This window comes from Centruroides vittatus, unplaced genomic scaffold, assembly GCF_030686945.1.
Source record: "Centruroides vittatus isolate TY-2023 unplaced genomic scaffold, ASM3068694v2 scaffold_386, whole genome shotgun sequence".
NCBI classification, from domain to species: domain Eukaryota; kingdom Metazoa; phylum Arthropoda; class Arachnida; order Scorpiones; family Buthidae; genus Centruroides; species Centruroides vittatus.
This window is the reverse complement of record NW_027122706.1, coordinates 8,964,167-8,980,955: the sequence shown is the minus strand read 5'-3', so window position 1 is coordinate 8,980,955 and position 16,789 is coordinate 8,964,167. Positions and strand designations below refer to the sequence as shown.

General features: G+C 27.3%; 1 protein-coding gene across 3 annotated transcripts in view; it reads right to left on the bottom strand.

Moving 5' to 3' along the window:
* Dys (Dystrophin) overlaps positions 1-16,789 on the bottom strand; it is a 514,896-nt gene that overhangs the window by 390,738 nt on the left and 107,369 nt on the right. The window lies entirely within an intron of this gene.

Here is a 16,789-nt window from a genome sequence, read left to right as displayed (position 1 = left end):
TGCATATTGTTATTTTTTTATTTCAAAAACTGTTGAAACATTATTACATGTTACTGTTATAGTATATTTTTAAACTACATAATTTTCGTGTATTACATCTATTTTATCAAAGAAAATTGTATAGGCCTACATTACTTTTGTAGTTATTGTTTCTTCTTTAGCATTTTACATATGAATTTGTCTGTAATTCCTTAAGCAGAAATAAAGTAATGTCTAAATACAAATTGGAATACAAGTAAAACCGCCTACGTAACTTATTCGATACGCCACTTACAATCAGATACCCGTCGGCGTGCTTTAGATACACAGACGAGGTACGGTACTATAAACCTCATCTATTGGTGGCTATACGGCCTCTCATCAGAGGAACCTTTCTCTTGGCTTCCAATAGCCAACTTTTACAAGAATTGCAAAACATTAAATGCTGTATGATAACTGCCGGGTACAAAACAAACAAGGTATACACTCGAGTATAACGTCCGATCTTTCCGGTCTCACAACTTACTCCGCCAAGGAACATAAAGAAATTCTCCAAGGTCACTTTCCAGTATCTGGAAGCTATAACGTATTCTTTAATACGTTTAACTAGATATCTCGCAATCGCCGAAATTTATCATCTCTAAGAAGAATTTTAAACACAGACAGGTACTGTACCATAGAACAAACTAGAGCTAGCAGGAATAGACGAAATCTCTATATTAAACGACAACAAAGTTTACGCTACATCGGTGCAATAGCCCTAGCTTTCAGATGGAGAATCTCAGAACATAAAAAGGATGTGGAAAGAGGAAAATCTAAAACAAACTAACTGTAAATTGCAGTCTTAGTGTCGGAATATCTTTGGTTTATAGTAAAGATGGGTGAATACTACCGCGAATACTTGAATAGTAAAAAGTATTCAATATTAAAGATCTCGAATATTAAGCTGATAAAAAAAATAATAAATTCGAATGCTATGAATACCTCCAATATTACACCATACATATAGTCACAGTGGCGGATCGAGAAGTATCTAAATAATTAAATAATTTAAAATATTTCATTAACGCGTACTCGACAATTGTATTGCGGATGGTTCGATAAATCATATTTGTCATTATAGATGTATGTGTCTCTTGTATCCGCCAATGCGTATACAAGAGGATAATTTAATTTGTGACAAGAAAAGAAGCTGACTAGATTCCGAATGTTTTCAAATTATTGTTGTCTTACATAAAAATCTGCAATGAGAATGAGTACAATTATTTGTTAGTCTATTGTAGTTGAAATAAGAATATCTAAAAATATACTTTAAAAGTCAAAAATAAAAGTTTGAAGAGTTTGTTTCACTTTTTGTTTTATTAATTTGTTAATATATTTATATTGTCGTGGGTAAGCTTAATAGTCGGAATGACGGGAAGTCATACTACGGGAAGAGTAAAATTGGGTATATTTTCGCTTCTAATTACTTTAAATGAAATTAAACAGACGCAAGAGGACTTGTCTACATCAAATAAGCTTCAATATGATATATAAAACATAAATGTAATTAATACGGAAGTAGGCTATCTTAACGAATTGGAAATGGATTTTGCCTTAGCGTATTCTGTATCTACAGAGATATATTACTGTAAATAATATCTTAAGCTACTTATCGATGAAATGCAAAAACTTAGTCCATAAAAATATTTTATTATTCTGAATTTACTTATTCTGACAGAACATATCCTTCTATAATCAAATCAGACAAGTTTTATTATAGCTACTTATTCAAGACATTTCTACTCATTCTTTGTCCAAGCGTGTAATATTTTGTCACGTAACAAGTAGGGAAAGCATAATTATCTCTTGTGATACGACGTCAAATCAAATCAAGGAAAAATCTTAGTAATCTGCTTCAGAATATATTTTACTAGTTTTATTGACTAAAGAATACGAATATAATCAGCAGAAAAAAGACTTAATCTACACTTTGATCTAAGTATGATAGCTATATTAAATCAGAAATGAGCCAGTGGTGTATTAAATGAATGACTTTTTTAATAATAAGCAGGTTAACCCTATACGAACTTCCGATGCAAACCGGAAGTCACGTTATTTCAATTCAAGACTTTTCCCTGGAAAGTAGTTAATAGATGACCGGCACGACTCCATTCTTAAATGAAAAGTATGATGTACAGGGGCAAGCTACTACTAATTTGAGGTGGAGGGCATATATTTTAAATTAAATTAATTAAAATTATGGTTAAAAATTGCAGCCCGGCATTGAACGTTTCTCGAGAGAAATATTAGTCCTTTCCTAAAATACACAAATCAATTTAGAAGAATTATAAATATTCTGATTTTCAGTATTTCAATTTTCGACGTTTTGAACAGCAAATTTTACAATTTCGCCAAAAAATTTATCATAAAAAGAAAACAAGATACAGCTGACCGTTGATAATCCGACAGGTATGGGACCAAAGGGGTGTCGGATTACCAAAAGTGTCCGGATTACCGAAAGTGATTACATATTTGGCATTGTTTTGCTAGCAGTAGTCTACAATATTCCTACATTTTATGAGTAAAATATTGCCTAGGTTAATATGGTAATGAAACACCCATTTCGGTTAACTAAAACAAGTTTATTAAAAGAAAAATGGAAGCCAATAAATGTACATACAGTATGTATAGGCATAAATAATACAGTACGTACAGAACTGCTCACGGAAAACACAAGAAATGTGTGTCATCGTGTAAGAATTGGGTGGGGAGATTCATGTCGCGACATCCTTCTGTGCAAGCAGACACGTAACGGGACGGGGACTACGGTGACCTTGACGGGAGGTGCGTCGGACTACTGAGCATGTCGGATTACAAAAGCGTCGGATTATCAAGGGTCAGCTGTATTAAGATCAGATTTTAAATTACCGAATAAAGTTTTATAAATTTGTCATTCTTTTAAGTAACGGAAATCATTTTGATCATTTCTTAATTATTTTATTGGAAAATCGGTCAAATGAAAAATATAATCATCGTTTGACAAATGCTCCAATTAATCTAATGAAAACTTTACTATAAACTGCCTTAATTTTAATTATTATTTTTTTTATAATAATGGATAAATAAAACTTTTTATTTACTAAAGACATTGTAAGAAATACTTCCATATTCAAATGCATCTTTCGAGAAATAATAAATTGTATATTTCAAAATATCGAATTTATTACAGACAACGAATTTTTCTTTAGTGTTTTTATCCTTATTTAATACAAATATAATTACTGTTTTTCAAACTACCGGTCAATATCTTAACAAATATTAAATTTAATTTTGATACTAAAAGCGTAATTGATATAGATTTTTCATTAAAAACTAGTTAAAGAACTTCTTCCATTAAAACACTTCATATAAATTTTATTTAAAATTTTTATATAACTGAATCTATATATATAATCCAGACGAGTTGATAATAATAATAATCAGCGCAGAGCTCAAACGGTTAGGAGTTGAAAGTTGAAATTTAGTACACAGTTAGGGTACGCCACGAGAACGCACACTAAGGCCAGGAACACACATGCGTAAAATTCAGCGTAAAATCTAGTATAAAACAGAAAACGTAAAAATTTTTCTGAAATTTTGGCTGAAACAGAACTGAAAATAGAGTAGAACGTGTCTCTACTTTTTACGCCGTAAAATTTTTACGCCAAAATTCCTCCAATAAAGAGAAGTATTTTCTGTGACGTCAAAGTAGACACGTGCTTTTTATTCTAACAATGGCGGTAACGAGGGTTAACCCTACAATTGTGACGGTCTCGAAAAAACAAAAAATAAATGAAATACAGGGGTTTATCGAATTTGTTCGACCACATCAGTGTCATGCATGACACTGTATTTAAACAACGTTTATGGATGGCTGTAAGTGCAAAATTTCAAACAACAGGTAGGTCTTGTAAAATCGATATATAGGCCTAGTATTTAGATCACACGTTCTTTACTTGAATTCGGAATATAAGTCTATTAATTTAAATTTTCTATATTTTTTTTTTTATAGCAGAGGAAGTGGAGAAAAAAATGGAAGGTACAAAGGGATAGATAGCCTATATGAGAGGAAAAAGTTAATAAAATTAGCACTGTTGGTGGCAGTGATGTTTCCTATTCGGCCAGAATTTTTACGTATGTGTGTCCTGGCTTAAAAGCGTAAAACTGAAACTGAACTGAAAGCTGATTTCTGTTTCAGTTTACTGCCACACATTTTTACGCATGTGTGTTCTTGGCCTAAGAAGGGATTTTTCGAAATTCCTCTCCACGGGGGAGAGGGACAGGATTAAGGCTTAACACTTCCATTAACAATGGAAGTGTTAAGTAACAATGGAAGTGTCAACAATGGAAGTGTAATGAAAAAGCGACGTGCAAGACGCAGATGCAGTTTTTTTCGTTTTTGCCCGAAATCGAACATATTTTTATACCTATCTAAAAATGCTGTAATTAGTCTGGAAACAGGGGGCCCAATTCTTGCATTCTGTGAAAACGGGCAAGGTTGACTATAACGTAATAACCTTAATTTTCGCTAAAACGGTTAGGAGTTGAAAGTTGAAATTTGGTACACAGGGTATCAAATTTAAGTACCAAAGTGTTAAGTAACAATGGAGAACAAGAGAAACCGACGTGCAAGATTTATGGACGCTGGAGGAAAAAAAAAGAAAAAGAGTAATATGTTAGAACATATTCGATTTTCAAATTTAAACAGATTAGTTCGGTTTTTCTCGACCTTTTTTCTTTAGAACATTCGATGAAAATCGAACGATATAATCAGAACACGTCGTGAAAATCGAACAATATTAGAACATTCGATTTTCAAATTCGACCTTTCTTTAAAAATACTTAGTTTGTTGATTAAATTACTCTTTTTCTTTTGTGACTATAACGTAATAATCTTAATCTTCGCGGTCGTTACTTTTGCCCGAGCAACGCGTGGCCTACCTGCAAGTTTATATATACAGGGCGATTTTTACGGAAAACTTTAAACTTTAATAACTTTCCAACTGAATGAGATAGAAATAAAATTGAAAAAAGTGCCAAATTCAACATGTGTTTATTGTAAAGAATTATTATCGAAATTCTAGTTCTCCAATTGGTGTGCTATCAGTGCTAGCGGAATTATTGGACCATTCTTCTTCGAAAAGAACGTTACTTCTGTTGCATATGTTGAATTATTGGAAAAGAAGTTTTATCCCAAAATGCTTGTTGGGCAAAAACATCACCGTGCTTGGTTTATGCAAGACGGTGCAAGGCCCCATCGCACAAAGCAAGTGTTCAAAAGCCTTTACAGCATGTTTGAGAAACGTATAATCGAATTAGATTACGAAAAATACGCCGCTGGTGGCGCGGAGTGATTGCCTTATAGCCCCGACTTAAACCCATGTGATTTCTTTTTATGCGCTATCTTAAAGATAAAATATATCACAATGCACCTACAACTATTGAAGAGTTGATAGACACAATAAAAGAAAGAAATAATGGTGATTCCAAGAAAGACCTTTATTACCGTTATTGAATGTTTCAAAAATCGGTCAAAGACTATTATTGCGAGCGAAGGTAGTCATTTTGAAAACTTAATTCATTGTAATATACTTGAATTTTCTTTTTATCTCATATAGTTGAAAAGTTATTAAAGTTCAAAGTTTTGCATGAGTTAAAAATCACCCTGTATATATAACGTAATTAAACCTTCAAACTGATTTTGCATAATATATGTTATGTAAAAATTAGTTTAAAGGTTTAATTACGTTTCAGGAATTTAATTACTGAATTTAACTAAAAATATTGGCTATATCAATAGTTAATCGCGCGTTGTCTGTAAATGGTATAATACTGTACTTTTAAATTATTTATTTGTATCCGTAGCTGATTCATAATAGGAAATTCAATGTGAAATATTAAATTTATAAAAAGGAAAAAGTTGGGAAATATTCTTCATATAACTTTGACATTTAAAAAAATACTATATAAAATTATTTTCATAATAAATTATTACACTTATATATATTACAATTATATGTTGCCCATTATCTTTTTTTTTTAAATAAATGTTATCTAAAAATTAAATATTTATTAAATTTAAAGCGACATTATTGCTATATCACATACAAAAACTGTGAAGGAGATAAGCTAACAAAATGAAAGACTAAAAAAAACTTCAATAAAAAGTACTGATATTGGCAACTAAGATGAAATCATAAAACATCTAACAAAAAAAGGAAGTTTTTTTAATCTTAAATAAATTATTAAATACTATAGCATTTGGCAATTACAGTTCAAAACAATAATAAATAAGGAACTTTGCTGATAAAGCTTATCAACTACAGTAGACTATGTGAAGTGGTTAAATGGAAGTACTTTTATTTCAAATTTTTTAAGTAACAAATCTGCATCTAAGTTTATGGGATTGCAAGGAGAACCAAACTATACTTACTTAATTATAATTAAATATATACATATATATGCTTATTAAAACAGACATATTTTAAGAAATTTATTTTAAATATATTTAATTATAATTAATTTATTTTAATGGTTCCTTAAGATTGGCGGCCAGTCACAGTATTTTATTTGTATTTTAATTTCATTTACATTTTTCGTGTTATTTTAATTTTTGTTATTTATTATTTAATTTCATTTACATTTTTCGTGTTATTTTAATTTTTGTTATTTATTATTTTGTACTATGCTTGTTCTATTGGTTTAATTTAAACGTATGTTCTATTTTGGTTTTATTTTGAATGTGTTCGATTTTGTATCGGAATCGAACAGCTTTAACCTGAAGATGGCCCATAAATTGGGCCGAAAACGTTAGTTTTAGCTAATAAATTGTTTGTTCTCAGCGATAAGGTGTATTGTATGTTTCTACTGTATTCATTAAGAAGCTGAGTCTGAGCAGAAGATTAATTAATTTATCTACAGATATATTCCTTAAACGTATATTTAAATAATTGTAAACGTTAACAATATATGTAACTAAATAAAATGCATACTGAAATAAACAGTTAATTACATAATAAGACAATTTTAGATGTATTCATCATAATTTAAAAATACTAACATTTTCGAAATTTCAGTTTTTAAATATTCTTAATTATACTTTATACATTAATTAGCTCTTTTTAAAAACTCTTTCTGCTCGAGGGCACTTACGGAGTTTTTCTTTATATTCGGGTTCGGCCAGGCATACAATGAGTTGTAGACCTAGCCGAACCTGGGAATAAAGAAAGACCATTGCGAAGGGGGCATCCGGGTGGTACAAAAAGAATCCGGGTTAGACCATCTCAAAAATTCATGGTGTTTTTCGACTAACCGGATTCAATCTCAAGTTCTTTACAGTGATTGGTCGAAGCGGTTGAGATGTCAGCCTTTCTTGGTCTATGAAGTTTCGATAAATTCAATAAAATATTGAAAATACGAAAAGATGTAAATTTAAATTTTATAATTATTAAATTTTATTCTTAAAAAGCAGTTTCAGCGTTTATGGTGACAATGAACTTAAATTGACGAGTTATTTGTCTCATTGGCGCCTTTTATTTTATCATTCTTTCAATTGAAGTTATTTTACTTTTTTTTTTTTCTTTCTCTTTTATTGAGAACGAGTTCGACTGAATGATCGTAAAAATCATTAAAATACAATGGGCAAGGATTTTACAAATAAAAATAAGATGGAAATCATTGTCTTAGTATTTCATATCAAAATCTTCTACGAAATGCGCACAACAGAAATTTTGTATTATAAAAATATATATATAAATCATAGTGTAAAAGTTTAGGATATAGATAAAAATAGTTAATTAATATCTATTCTATCTATCAAAATAAAAATTTGAAAATGCTTTTTAAAACATTTTAATTGAAATAAATATACCGTAAAATATTTTTTCATATTAAGATGTGGTTTTATCACTCGAATGAAGCAGAACTTTTACAATTCATTTAAAAGAATCAATGAACAAACAGAAAAGAAATTTCATAGTATTACAAAACTGCCCAACATACAGTATAATACACATAGATTGCTTTTTTCTGATTTATTTTAAAAAGTATAAAATTTTAACTATAATTTTTATCAAAATAGTCATTTATTCTTCTCACCAGAAACTGATTTAAGTTAAAAATTTATTAAATTTATTAATTTAATAAAATTAATTCTTATTTGTGTTTCACAAATAGGTCTATTTTAGCTAACAATATATATAATGAGTTTCTTTTACTTGGGATTTTTTTTTATTTGACGTAATTGACATCATAAAGTAATATTTTTTTTCTCTTAGTTTTTTGTAACGATGTCAATCGAATTTATATAGGCGCTATCCTGTAATAAATTTGTCAACAGCTCCGAGACATCAATAGAACCTGAGTAGCTATTGAATTGATTATAAGATACAAAATTTAAACTTGAATTAAAATAGCGTTTCACTAATCACTAATGTTTCTATTGCATGAATTTAGACAAAAGCCGAATTTAAACCGACAAATAAATTTCTTTTGTATGAAACTAATTTTTCGGTACCTAGGCTATAGACTTGATTTTAATTATTGACAATATAAATAAAAAAGATGATGCATTTCTGATGTTTACTTATTAAATAATTTGAAATATAATAAACCTGTTAATAACAGAATTTCTTAATTAGAAAACTAAACCGACATGTTCACTTTAAGTGCCAAAGCATTATTATTACTGTTTAATATTATAAACCCTAAATTCCATTCTATGATATAGCCTAAATAAAAAAGAATTTCTACTATATATACTTAGTCATTTTATTACTTATTTATAAGGGAAGTTTGACCAGTACCGGACTCTTCCCAGTACAGAAGAAAATTATGTATCCATATCCTTTTGATGACAGATGCGTACATGTACTAATAATTTCTTTTTACGTGAAGTACACTAATATGATAAAAAGTAGGAAAGTAAAGAAAGTGTTATTACGGAGTGAGAATATATATCATAACATGTTCAATACAGATTCACCCAGTACCTAACCCATTTTATTAAGAAAAATCTACATAAGTGGGTTTCATTTTTCCTTTCTAAGCATATAATGTCGACTTGAAGTTATTTGCAGAAAATAGTTAACAGATCTTCCCAGTCTTAGATGAAACAGGCAAAAGGTCAGCAATGAGAATAAGGATTGCAAAGAGCGAAATTCTAACCTCAGCTCTATGTAAGGAAAAATTAGAAGAAAAAGTTCACAAAATTAAAGCACATCAGGGAATTAGACGACTGCAAAGAAAAGAGAAAGTTAAATAGGAAAATACCTGTCCTGTACTAGGCGTACTTGTTCTAATTAGAACATTGAGTTCGGCACTGTTTTTCAAAGTCCTACGAAATTTTAATTTTAAAATGAATAAAGTTAATAAGTATCTTTAGAAAATATAAAAAATTAATGTTAAATTTGAAGTTTATTTCAGTAAAATCGAAATTCAAAAAAAAAAGTTAAAATAATATCGAAAATCAAAATTTAAACATTATCTTCTGGAAAATAGGGATTTTATCTGCATAAATTTTATAGCGTACGGAGCAATTTGCTGCTAAGTGTATCTGGATAGTTTCTTAAACAATTTTCAGATAATCGACAACAGATAAAATAAGCCTCAAACTATAGTAAAATTTCATGTTAATATAAAAGATTTTGAAGATATTCTTTACTTATGTTCACAATGAAATTATATTTATACTACATACACTGCCTATTTATTGTAGAAACTGATGACACATTTTCTTTACTTCATATAGCCTACTATTGTCTTTTAGTGCATACTGAAATTTTGATGCAATTTCATACAATACAAAGCATTGATACCTCTGTCTCTGCAAGAAATCTTCTGGTTTTACATTTGGTATATTTTTCTTATAATATTCGATTTAATGCACTTTTTTAAATATACCCCTTATAAGTTTCTAATCAGTTGTTTTAATTCGAATATCTATATCTTAATGAAAATCATTAAAAGTACTATATTTATCTTCATGAGTTTTATCTTTAACGATACCATAATAACAATGATTTTAATACAAACAATGCGCACAACATATTTTTCTGGTCATTTCCTTCTTAATGGCCTTCCAATTAACGGAATGCAATTTTATACTCGTCTTCTATATACAATCCTTTAGAGTTACTTTTATCTAACGAACAATTTTAAAATTCCATTTTCCAACAGAATGCAATCATTCGGCACTAAAACACTAGAAAATCTATTGCAATATTAATCTAAACAATTACAATATAGTTCATTTAAAAACAAAATTATATTTCTATTACGACTGTGTAATTGTTAGCATGCGCATTTTATCTGGTACGAGATAAAATTCAAATAAATCGTCAAATTTTAAATCTGTTTACACTTTAAAAAAATTCGTTTCAATCTATTTTAATACAACAAGTTCTCACTTAACGTCGATTCGCTGTAATATCGTCGAGGAAAGTACATTTGTAATAATTTACAATTAGTATTAGTAAATTTTCTTTATAAACGGGAAAATTGATTCTATTAAACGGAAAATAAAAGCTGGAGGTTGCGAACACGATCCAATTAGAATAATATTAACCGAATTATATATTGTTTATATCATTTGGCCTATGTAAAATTATTAAATTATTTTTTCAGTTTTCAAGAACCGTCAAGTGAGGGCTTGCTGAAAATCAAAACGACAAAATAATAATTTATAAAAAGACTTATTCTAACTTTTCTCAAATATTAGGCCTACAAGTCGCTGTATATATCAATATATAAATATAGGAATGTGCTAGTTCTAGACTGTATATAGGCAGATTTGGACTTTTTTACACAAATTATTAAAAATATTACAAATAATTGAAATTTTAAAAATTAAAATCTCTTACCATAATCGTTCGGATAGATTGTGTTAGGCGAGTCCAGAAAAAATGTTCATAAGGCATAGACCTTATTGTAACTTTTCCGAATCAAACAACTATTAAACAAGCAACACCCACTGGATCAGGGCTAGAAAGGCTGTTAAAAGGCAACTAAATTTTACATTTACTGTGTATACTTTTTCTATTAGATCTAATATGTGTATTGTAAGGATAATTTCGAAATACAATTACTTACATTAAATAAAAATCTATGCTAAAATCAGATAGAATAATCTACATTGAAAAAATCATTGTTTCAGATGAAAAGTTAAAATAGACATTTCTTCGACCGAAGGTGTACTCTTAAATACTAGAAAAAAGTTGGCAAGGACTCTTGCTCGACTTTTCCGACTCTCGAACAGGTGAAGGAACCAGGAAGGAAGTCCGATAATTTTCAATTATACTAGGATATAAAATTTCAGTAATAATAAAAGCTTAAAAAAGAAGTAATTTCGTTATGATAAAAATCTTCATTTAAAATATATTTAAATTTAAAAAACATGATGACACAAGCTGAAAGTTAAAATTGTGTTGCGCTATTTGTTACGATATATTATTTTTAAAAAAACTTTTATAATATTAATTATTATAAGAAGGCAAAAATTAAATGAATTAACCCATTTTTGGCTTAATTGTTAGAGTAGAGACGAGTTTTTAAAAATATTGTAATTGCCAATAACGAGTAAAATTTTTATTAAGTCCTACTCCACTCGAGATATGACACATGACTCCTGCTCTAACCCTTGAGTTGAGTTCCGTACTTCAAAATTTAATAGAGTCAATACCTCTTATATACAAGTTGCCATACCAAATTTCGTTTCTTAATCTTTACCCCATCCTGAGATATTAGACGAAATAGACGCCAACACATACAAACAAACACACAGTACAAGCAGACATATCAACAGAATTTTTGGTTCTTACAACTTTATTATGATAAGAATGCCTCATATAAAATTTTTTAAATAAAAGCACATATTATTACTTATAGTAGTATATATTAGTAGTGGTAGTATATATATTTATTTATTTACTTTTACGTTAAAATTTGTTTTTTACATCCTTGATTGTTAACTTTAATAGTTATTGAATGAATCCTTACTTAAGTCACATAATTAGGATCGCACATATGTAATCTTACTATTAAAAGAGACGACAATTTTGCTATTAAATTTAAAAAACAGTAATTATTGTGAATAATCCAGTTCATAGGAAAGACCTATATAATTCTAAGTTCTCTCTTATGATGCATTTTCAGAAAAAAAATAAATCAAAATACAAAATTCTTAATTTTTAGGTAATTAGTTTTTTGTACTATCATAAAAAATGTTTAAAGAGGATAAAATTAAGTATAAATACAAATAATAATTCAAAGTCACGTTAGAAAAAATGATGCTACAAATATCAAAGAAAAGTTATAAAATTCGATTTAACAGAATATAAATGTAATACAAAGTAATTCTGACATAATCGATGATTTTTCCTTCGGTGTTTGCTATTTATCTTAACTCGAGAACAATATTTCCTAACGAAGATGGATATCTAACCACAATTCTCGTTAGGAATATTGTTTTCAATTTCATACTCTATTGTTAGTTTAGAATCGCCAAAGTAACAACATTATCGTGATAAAAGCTATATTTGATGAAATTTCAGAGCTAAAAATAATATTTTAAACCAATTTTGGGTGAAATTGATGGCTATGTTATAAAAATATTCTGCAGTCGATAAAAACACTGTGTAATTTTTTTTTATCATTAAATAATTTTTAAGTAATGATGGCTGAACCATTCATAATGGGTGTAATTGAGGCCGACCGAATGGTGTGGTGGAATCTCACGTTAACTGATCAATCAGTCAGTCAATTAAAGGAATTCTACAAAACAAAGACATAGTTACATTTTAAAATACGGGCTTATAGTCTATATTTCATAATATCAAAATATAGATCAATCATAATGTTAATATCTCTGTTGCCGTTTTAGTACCCAAAGTGTAGTAAAAAAAAAGAATATCTTAAAAATGATTAAATATTTCTCAAAATAATTAATGTATATTTTATTAATACTTTAAGAATATTTTAAATAAATGAAAAATAGTTTTTACACTTATACCTTTTACCTTTTTACATAATATTATACAATATAATGCGATTGTTACAAAATTAAAATAAAAAAATTGGAAACAACTTATTTCTTTAAATGTAATTGTATATTATATCGTTTCATTTTATTATTATAATTAATAAGTGATTTATAAAGATAATAAAAATTGTGAGTCTCATTAATATTTCTAAACTTTTATTATTGGAACATAAATTTAAAAATGCTATTTTAATATCTTAAATGCATGTTATACCAATTACTTTAAATTCGAAAACTATGTTCTATATATATTCTGTTAACGTTTATGACAGAAAATTACCTGTCTTAATTACCAGGAATAGATAATATTAAACAATATATTCACTTGGATTATTGAAATTTTGTTTTACTACATTATGTTCAATGTTTAGTCCTGCAATGACATGTAATATAAATTCGGCATAAAATGAATTTTAAATAAGATATGAGGCTCATTATGGCTTTCCAATTTCGACCTAGCTACCTGATAGCTTAGTTATTTTATGGAAAAAGTTGGAATTGGTCGAAATAATAGTCAAACTTGGTGAGCCATAATGGTTCTCCTATCTTATATAACAGTCTGGACAGATTATAGTATATTTAAAGACAGAAATTAAACAAAAACTATATTATTTTTATTTAAAACATAAAATAATTATTTTGATTATATTATTACCTTTTCGATCTTTAATATTTTTAATTAATTTTTGACCATTTAAAATTATTTTTTGAATTAATAAGAGAAACAAGACAATTTCATATTTGTTGGGGTGATGTATTAATATAATTATCTTCTAATCACTTTAATCCTTTAATTAGGTTGATTTTTCTCACAGCAAAATCAAATTTTGCTGTGAGAAAAATCAACCTAATTAAAGGATTAAAGTGATTAGAAGATAATTATAAGACAATTTTAATTTATATATTTTCTTTAATTAGCATAAAAATTTATGACAGTTTTTTAAATAATAGCCTATCAAAGAAATATAATAAGAATTATTATATATTTAAAAATCTTGCTATTAACTATTCAGAAATCGCAACTAAGCGAAACTGGAAGTAATTCTGTAATAAAAGAATATAAGGTTTTATTAATAGAATTTTTCCTATACAATTACTAGTTTTCAAATGTTATTTTTATGTCGTCATCTGTTTAAAAGAAACGTAAGAAGAAACTTTTTCAATTTCTCTTCTAATAATATTATTCCTTACAATATAAAGTTTTCATTGGTATTTCGTATGTTATCTTCCTATCTTTTGATTAAGTTTGCAAATTGATAAATTTCTCTTTAAGAATTTTTTTCTTTTCAAAAATTATACTATTACAAAAAGTTTACACAGTCAAAGTGTAAAATTTTATTAATTTATAAAAAAAGTAAACTAAGAGAATGACAGATAAATTTTAATATTTATTAAAAATTTATTTAAAACTGTTAATAAATTATCTGTATTTAAATAATATTCCCTTAATAATTAAACTTAAACCAAATCATTTCATTTAAAAAATATTAAAAGTACAGTATTTACATTTTTATAATGCATTAACAAGGTAGTCTTTCTATAAGCACACAAAACATTTATCAGAGCAACTAAGGTGACAAGAGGCCCGTGAAAATTTTAATTAATAATTTTCAAATATGCAGAGGCGAGAAAAGGGAAATTTAAGGCTAATAAATCATACTGAAAAATTGTTAATAAATCATTCTTTTAATCGATAATTACTCTTCTCTACGAAATTAAGCAATATAAAATCTTGTGGTTTGTATTCAATAATCGATGTTTTAATAGTTGTATAATTATTTATAACTGCATCTTAATCTACTCTAATTATTATTTTAATTACTTTCCTCAAAAAGGAATTCTCTGTAGTGGGATTAAAGTCATCGCTAATTTAAAATTTTCTAATTAGCTTTTGGGATGAAAATAAGATTCTTAACAGATGCCAAAAATTTGTATATTTTTACCATATTACTTCATGATTAATCTATTAACGATGAAAACAATTGGTTAATACACATTCAAATGACTTGAAAGTGATATGTTGCAAAATTTATTTACGTAGTTAAATAATTGGTTATAAAACTTAAATTTTAATATGTTTTATAAAATATTCCAATAGTAATTCATACTGTAAAAAATTGTCTAATTCGGAATAAAGGAAATCATAAACATTACAAGAAGTATTTTTCACAAGATTGTTCCATTGACCAAATTAAAATATTAAAGCATGTTTCAACCCTTTCCTTGAAGTATAAGAGAAAAGAGCCGCTTTTTATTTAGCCTTGTGTTAAATACATATACATGACGAAAATGTGGGCGTCTAGTTATTTTCCATCCCACAGTCGGACACACCTGTAGTCTTTTTTACTTCCTCCTATCTCCTAGATAACTGGTATTCTTTTTAGTTTAAACTAACATAATTCCCTATATTTGAAAAAAGAATAATTTACTCGAAATATTTCAAATTTTTAATCGGTTTCATACAATTTTCGTTCAAAATATATTTGTTGCTCTAAATATTTTTTAACTGAAAAATATTCATTCACACTTCAGAAAACCAAACTTCATTTTAGTATAAAATATATTCTTCCAACATCAAATATTTACGCACTGAAAGTTATATTCAAAATACGGACAATTTATTTATTAAAAAATTCAATTTATTTGTATAAATATTAATCTTTTTGATATGGCATACAATATATACACTTTTCTATTTTTGTATATGGTTTATCTCGATTGTCTTCGTACAATTTTTAAATTTTTTTCATCCTATTTATGCAACATATTTCGAAATTCTCATTTTTATATTTTAGAATTAATTACAAAATTACAATAAGTAGAAATTTGACATATTCTAATGAATTGCATCATTTACACACTATGATAAACGGTGTTAGTATTATGATTACAATATAGATTTCTAGATATATATTTACTTACATTTCAAAAATGTATTTTTAAGCTTTTAAGTTATTGGCTTAAGTTTTTGTAATACGCGGAATAAGTTTTATATGTTCAGCTGTAGATGAAAAATATGTACTGAATATTTCAAAAATATATATGAAAACGATATTAAAGTACATTGGTCTAAGTTATATCAAGATTTCATTTAAAATAAGATATTTTGAAACTATTTCTGATGAAATTTTCTCACGGTCAGAGGAATATTGCTCAATAATCTAATATTTCCTCTTTTTTTTTTTTTTCCTTGTTTAAGTGACTTAAAATAATTTCACATAAAATATTCAAACATAAAATTGATAATAAAGTTCCTAAAATATCAGTTTCTTCCGCTTTGTTTTTAACCTTTGTAAAACTACATTTTTAATTGATTTTTTTTTTAATTATACGGATAATTTCTTAAGTTTATATATTCAAAGTAACTTGTAATGCTATTATTTTGCTTTGTTTATAATCTGTTTTTATTTCTACAGATTTTAATAATGTTTCCTTTGTATCTTTTTATAGTTTAACCTTCACTTATCAATGAATTATGATGTTATAAGTTGATCTAGACAATAGGTTAGCTTTTTAAATTCTAATATTTATGACAATTTTTTGAATTTTTCAAAGCACGAGTCCGTTATAATATACATACAACGAAATACTGAATGGAATAAAATAATAAACTGAGAAATGTAAGCTTACATAATTTATACATTTAAGCATTTCATACTTTATCAGTTGAAATAACGGAAAGGAAAGCATTCGTAAAATTAGTTTTACGACTAGAACTGACTTCTTTTAAATTAATAAATTAAAGATTAAAAT